The sequence below is a fragment of the Podarcis muralis genome, chromosome Z, assembly GCF_964188315.1.
Source record: "Podarcis muralis chromosome Z, rPodMur119.hap1.1, whole genome shotgun sequence".
Classification (NCBI taxonomy): domain Eukaryota; kingdom Metazoa; phylum Chordata; class Lepidosauria; order Squamata; family Lacertidae; genus Podarcis; species Podarcis muralis.
Genome location: NC_135673.1, coordinates 28,600,719 through 28,608,640, shown reverse-complemented (window position 1 = coordinate 28,608,640; position 7,922 = coordinate 28,600,719).

Here is a 7,922-nt window from a genome sequence, read left to right as displayed (position 1 = left end):
CACAACCCTAGATTAAACAGAGTGGACCCCTTGAAATTAGTGAACAGGACTAAATTAGGTAGATTAGCTGCAATCTAGCCAAAGTTCAAAGCACTTTTCATTTCTGCTTGATTGCATTGGGGCGTACTTAGTTCCTCTTGGAATCAGTGGCAATGTCAACGCGCTTCGCTAGCCGGATTGTGCCCTTCGACTGTAGGATGGTCCTCGCGTTGTTCTTGTAATGCGTTTTATAAACCTATGTTTATGCAGATCTAAATTTAAATATTTAAATATTTAAATATGCAGTATACCGCCCTTCATAACATCCCAGAGCAGTTTACAACACAAATTTTAAACCAGCAAATTACCCCGCGCAAGAATAACTGGTAAACCTAACATTTAGTTACACAAACAAAAACGTGTGTTTTAAAAACGTGTATAAGAGGTGGAAACAGCTCAAAAAGGTCATCTCCTGGTCACTCCCTTAAGCCCTACTCTGGTGACTTATTAGTATATGCAAGTTTATCGGAGGAAGTAACCCCCTGTTGAACCGAGTGGAATTTACTTCTGAGTAAACATACATTGCCAGCGCTACTAGACGCGTCCCAAATACAGTAAGGGCAGGAATGAATCAAACTAATACGTTGCAGATGTCCCGGTTATAATATTAAACACTCTATTACTGCATTTATAATATCAGTCTATTATAATCATAAATATTTTTATTGGTGTAAGTAAAATACACACTGGTATTATTAATACGGCACGATTTTAGAATGATATTCTGAGCAAGGGGGTCTCCATGTGCGTGGATTTTTTTTATTTTTAAAAACTAAAGAAGTGCTATTTTGGCTGCAATCCTATTTCCACTTACATGGAAGTAACCTTCACTTACTAACATATTATTATTATTATTATTATTATTATTATTATTATTATTATTATTCCCTGTCCACTTGGCTGGGTTTCCCCAGTCACTCTCAGCGGCTCCCAGTAGAACCATTAGCCCTATACCGAGGACTGCACTTAAAAAAAATAAAAAATGGGGAGAAGGCTTATGCTACTACAATTCCACATACTTCCAAACGGGAAGCAGTTGTGCATCGATTTAGCCCAGGCACCCCCAAACTCCCACCATCCCTGACCACTGGTCCTGTTAGCTAGGGATGATGGGAGTTGTAGTCCCAAAACAGCTGGAGGGCCGAGTTTGGGGATGCCTGATTTAGCCTTACTTACGGTAATCATTGTGTACACAGTCCATTCATTCTTCAGGATAGTGAAGTAATGTGCATTTGTCATTTACATACTGTGCATGTCTTAATGCACAGTATGCTTTGAGGAGGCTCCTAGCCTGCTACATATATTCTTTCACACAAATTAGTCAGGTATTTTTTTTTAACAAACAAACACTACTCCACTGCAACGATAACTCTATTTACAATTACAGATAGGTAGCTGTGTTGGTCTGCCATAGTCAAAACAAAAAAAATTCCTTCCAGTAGCACCTTAAAGACCAACTAAGTTAGTTCTTGGTATGAGCTTTCGTGTGCATGCACACTTCTTCAGATACACACAATGTATCTATTTACAATGTCTACCCTCTCCCTCCCTACCCTCACCCTCAGACCTGGGACAGTCACAAGCTAGGAAGGGCAACATTAAAAGGTGGTGAACAGTCACTATTTATTTTACCATATGGTGTGGGTAAGATGAGCACCACTTGGACTTCCTGTTTTGTCCCCCAAATGCCTTGGTCCAGCCTTGTCTAGATCAGGGGACTGCCCCCCCCACACCATGACTTTTAGTGAAGAAGGCCTGTTGGTCTCTAAGATGTGCTACTCGTTGGAATATTGCTAATGGTTAATAGAGTAATGGGGAAATTAAATTTTAAATCAATGAGATTTTTGCCAGAGATGTGAAAAAAAGCTTTTCACTGCCAACCTCTGCTTGTTTGCTTAGAAGTAAGCCTTGCTGTATAAAATGGAGCTTAGGAAGTGTATTTTGTATCCTTATTATCCACCAGGGTTTTTTTTTTTGGGGGGGGGGCATAATTCATCACAAGATGGATTACTTCTGTATTGTATTGGGAGTAAGGCTTCTCCTAAACCTGAATGTTGCACTCTAGCTAGTGTGCAGGACACTCAGCTCTTTCTTCCACACTAAATTATACATGGTGTGCAGAGAGCAGATAGAGAAGATATTTTCTCCCTCTGTCATAATAACCCAATGATGTTGGAAGATTCAAAACAGGCAAAAGAAAGCACCTTTTCACGCGGTGCATCGTTAAACTGTCTTTCCTTCCTATAAAATGTAGTCATGGCCACCAATCTGGATGGCTTTAAAAGAGGATTAGATACATTTCTAGGGGATAACTGCTTCCAGGGGCTGCTAGTCACTATGGCTGTGTGTTGCTTCCATTGCTGCAGGCAAGGCTAGGCAAGGCAAAGTGTTGTTGCACTTTGGTTCTGCTTGCAGGTTTCCTATGGGTTTGTTAGTAGCCCAGATGGGCCTTTGGCCTGATCCAGCAGGAATCCTTCAATGTTCTTATGTTCCTAACTAATACTTTCTAACTAACCAGGACACTACATTAGTACTAATGATGCACAGAGGGCCAGTAACACTTCTAGTGTAGAACACTTGAACTGTGCAGATGCATAGCTGCAATGTTATTCCACCACAGAGCCCCCAAAATTTTAAAAACTGGATTCCTCTACAGTCAAAAAAGCATACCAGCAATTGTTCCTGACACAAATAATGCAATAATCAAATGAGGCTTACAACTGAGTAGATACATGTAGGGTTGCACTGATAGGATACAAGCCTACATTCTCAGCCAAAGGAAATAGAAAACAAAACAAAACAAAACAAAACAAAAACAACTTATTTATACCCTGCCCATCTAGCTGAGTTTCCCCAGCCACCCTGGGCAGCTCCCAGTCGAGTGTTAAAAACAATACAGCATTAAATACTAAAAACTTCCATAATCAGGGAAATACATCAGATGTCTTTTAAAAGTAGGATAGTTTCAGATGTCTTTTAAAAATAGGATAGCTGCAAAACAAAAGACTGGCAGTTCAACCCTATGCACATGAACTCAGAAATAAATGCTATTTAATTCAGTGGTGCTTACTCATGGGGTGTAAGACTGCAGCTTAAGGTTGATGCCCAGTTCAGTCAGGCTCACTGAAATAAATCATATCATTATCTATCTATCTATCTATCTATCTATCTATCTATCTAATCTATCTATCATCTATCTATCTATCTATCTATCTATCTATCTATCTATCTATCTATCTATCTTTTATCTATCTATCTATCTTAATGCCATAATAGTTCATAAGCGTGTGTGTGTGTGTGTGTGTGTGTGTGTAGCATATTCATTAAAATAATTAAAATGCACAGTGGGTCTACTTTGAGTATGATTCCGTTCGTTTTGAAGAAGAGGAGGAGGAGGAGGAGAAGAAAAACGGGGTTTGGCTGCTGGGGGTCAGTTGCCTTCCATAGGAAAACGGGTTTGTTAAGAGGGTTTTTTAAATTACGATTTTCATTTATGGCCTATGGACAAGCACCTGGCTCACATATGCATGCAGCACATCTCTCCGTTGCTCAGCACTTCGTCAGTAGTAGCTGGATGTGTGACTCCATTACAAAGCGCAGCGTTCCAGGCGATAAGGAAAACTGTGTCCCCGGCCTTTGATCTGGAGCCTGGTCCACGTAGACGAAATCACTAGAAATCACTTTTCGAAGGCGCAGCAATATGCACGTGTTAACAGGCAGCTAGAGAGATCGGATCAAAAACCTTGCAGTTCACTCCTCCCAAACCCTTCCGGACAGGACAGATCCCTTAAATAATCTTTCGGGAAGGGCCTAGCTCAGTGGCAGAGCCACTATTTTGCACGCAGAAGGTCCCGGAATCTCCAGGCAGGGCCGTGAATACCCCCTGTCTGAAAACCATAGAGAGCTGCTGCCAGTCAGTGTCGGCAAAACTGAGTTATATGGACCAATGACTCAGTGAAAGACAGCTTTCTTTGTTAGTGTTTTGGGTTGTGTTGCTCATTTCCTGCGAAGCTTTGAAAGAAAGAATGAAAGGGCTCTTAAAGCTGAGGTTGCGCACCCCTGCTTTCTCTCTCCAGCTGGAAAATCGCAAGCGTTGCTAGTGACCCATGGCTGATAAAGTGGCAAGGGCAGGAGAGAGCCGATTACCAAACTCCCTCCAGGGTAGGAAAGCGAAAGCCACGCTGACTTGTAATGGGCAAGTTGTCTCGTAATTGACAAAATCTCATGTCAATTACGACGCGGAGAAAGCGCGCGCCTTTCTCGATTTCGCTTTCCGAGAGCAGAGATGGGCGCGAGGGGCGGGGCGGGGAGACCGAGAGATCCGATCTCCACCTGTTTGTTTACACTGAAGGAGGGCTGTCAGTAAAATGTCAACAGGCCGAAGTAGGGCGGGATCATCCGCAGGTTTTGGAGAAAGAGAGGGGGCAGGACCCCTCCCGCCGCCTCCAAAGCATCAAACATGCTGAGATTGGTTTCCAAATAAGGATTTCCTCTCTTATATCGACTCAGCTAGAGCCTAGATGGGAAGCAGATGCATAAATAGATAGATCTATATCTATCTATATCTAGCTCACGGGATAGTGCGGAAAGGGTAGGAATACACAATTTCAGCTGTGAAAGGGGTGGCAGTGGTGACGCTCCCTCTATCCTATCAAGGCAGCATGTGATCTGGTTCTGTCGATTTTCCTATCCCTTAATCCCTCCCCAATCCCTCTTTGTCGTTGTTTTCAAACCGATTTCTAGAGTGATTAGGATTTGTACCTGCACTCATTCCGCAATTCTGGGTATTCAGCAATAATCTTTTCACACAATTACAAGAACTCGTGCAGCATTAACTACTCAGCTTTCGGGTTGTTCAAAGACACCTCTCGCCAACACAGTATCCCAGCAAATTTTTACAGCGACCCTGAAATGTAGATGAAAATTGTATTCCCGTGCGCGGCAGTTAAGGGAGGCTATCTACCCACCGAGGCAAGATTCGAACTAGGGATTTCAGCATGTTAGAGCGCAATGCATGTTTAGCATCTATCGACTAATGAATATAACGCGCGCATACACAAAAGTCACTTGTAGTGCAATTTTCACGTTTAGATTGCAGGGTTGTTTGTGTTTCTGTTCTTAAAAAAGGCGTGGCATTTATTCTTCCAGTCCATAAATTTTCGCGCACCTCCGGCCGGATACTATGCATATTTTCCCTAGATGTAATCCACCTCTCTATACAATGCGTCTTACTCCCTAGTAAGCTTGTGTAGTACAGTGGTACCTCCGGTTACTTACGCTTCAGGTAACATACGATTCAGGTTACAGACTCCGCTAACCCAGAAATAGTGCTTCAGGTTAAGAACTTTGCCTCAGGTTGAGAACAGTAATCGTGCTCCGGCGGCGCGGCAGCAGCTGGAGGCCCCATTAGCTAAAGTGGTGCTTCAGGTTAAGAACAGTTTCAGGTTAAGTACGGACCTCCGGAACGAATTAAGTACTTAACCCGAGGTACTACTGTATTTAAAGTCTCACTTGAACACAACGAAAAGGGGCCGCAGGTGGGAGAAACGAAACAAGTGAAGGAAATATTTGAATTCCTCTCGCCGCCGCGTTTCGACGTGACATTTCTTGGACGTGGGAGGGAACACAGGGAAGAAGCTTGCTCGCTCTTTCCCTAATTGCGCACAAGTAATTTAAGACTACATATTTACATCGTGATAACTTTAAGTGGGGGGCGACTAAGGAAATGAATAAAAGAGACAGCAGAGCAGCATCAACATTCAGCTGGGATTTGTTACTGAATGGTGTCTGTCCTTCCTTCTATGCTATATCTTTATATATCTAAGATCCAGTCCTGCTGGATCAGAGCCCACCTAGTCCAACATCCTGTTCTCACAGTGGCCAACCAATGCCCGGAAACTGTAAGGAGGACCTGGGCGCAATAGCGCTCTTCCCTGTGGAATACCAAGCAAATGGACATCATCTGATAGTGGACTTCTTTAGTTTCAACTCTGCGTCGTATGAGGAAATACTTTCCGCTTCATTGGACCCCCCTGAGTTCTAATGTTATTGATTACTTATTATATGCATAAGCCTCCCTTTAACCTTAACGGATCCAAGGAGTTTACAATTTAAAAAATGTATTCAGTCCGAATATTCCAAACCAGGTCGTTCTGCTCCTTGCTCAGAGACAAACCCTGGTCTTTCATAGTGTCCGCTCAGCCAGGAGCTGTAGCCCAAGCAAGGCTTAGCGGCTGTGTGCTACACCTGCTTCTGCTTGTTATAGGAGCTGACCTACCCAATTCTACCTTTTATCTCGTCCAAGTCTCTGGAAACCGCCTCTGAGCAAAAGCGAGGTATTCTGTTCCAAACCTTTATCCCCACGCTCCAATTCGATTCAAGGGCTGAGGTTTAAAGAACCCTGGCTCTCATCACACCGAGTCAAAGGGAATTATTTCTATCCTCCACAAAGTTTCACAAAAGGTAGCGCTCACAATTAAAGAGAGACAGAAAGCCTTTGCAAAGAAATACTGGAAGTATGTACATTTCCACTGAAAACCTCAGAGCATTCCTTGATCCTTTATTTCTTTCTCTGAGAACAGGCAAGGCTGTCTGTACAAAACCAGTCGATCATGAGGAAACTGAAGTTAAACCGGAGCGCACGGTAGCGGGTTTGGAGGCGGAGGCGAATTTGGAGCTATTCGGGAGGAAAAGGAACATTCGATTTTAGAACGTTCCAGGATCTTTCAAGCAAATCGAGAGGGGCGTTTGCCGTTTATCCAGTCTGAAAGAATTCGCTCTCAGCTTGGCAGTGATGTTCTTTCCTGCCCAGAAATCGCTAATCATCCACTAGGTCTTTCTTTTATTTCAGCAAAGGCAGCCTCAAAGTTTTGATCGTGGATATTACATTTGGGAGCCAGCGATTTACATTCAGTGCGTAAGTACATTTAGGAACTCAAGTATCACTACTGCTCATTGAACTGAGCATCTAGCGCCAAGCAGAACTGAAAAAAGAATATCCGACTCGAGCGGGATAAAGATTCTCAAGCAAAACACCCCCCCACCCCCCCACGTACTTTGCAAAACCCAGCTTGCAAAAATCCCAAAGAGCGAGTTCCCAATTCAATCTTTTTAGGACTCTTATCTGATTAAAGAAACCACTTAAAACTCCTACAATTGATCAGGCTATTAAATTTGCATAAATTTGCATGTGTATAAAATAACACCCCTGGATCAAAAAGCATACCTCTTGCTTTAGATTATACCAGTGTCTAAAAGGCATAAATTTAGAAGAGGGAGCTGTTCTGGTATGATAAGGAAGAGAGAATATTAGCACTGTTTACAATTTCTATAAGTGTTTTGCATTAGTTTCCACTTGTTCACTTTTACCTGAGAGTAAGTCTTAGGATCTATGTATGAGTAGATATGCCTATGTTTGCACAATCAGAAGAAGCATTGTTTAATAGATAAAATGAAGTTTAAATATATTCATCTAATTAAATAAACCATTCAGATTAAAACTACTACTACTAATGCTAATAATGAAACAGACAATACATTTGTTAGGCCAATCAAAATGCCACATAATAGTGTACATGTTTTTGAGTTCTCCAGAACTATTGATCAGGCTAGACAGCACCACCAACAAAAAAGAAGCAGGGGAGAGGTGGCCAGTGCCCATTTAGACTGGTAGAGCAGAAGGTAGGGAGACCAATAGTAGGTGGAACCAGAGCCAGTGACAAGCAGAGCCACCCCCTAACTGGCTGTAAGAAAGAAGACAGGCAAATGGCTAATGGCAGTTGGCTTGGTGGGGCAGTGCCCCATCCGCCACTAGGTGAGGGGAAAGGAAAAGGCTGGCTGAGGGTGAAGCCTTGTGCATTGACCTCAAGATGGAATGCAAGAGG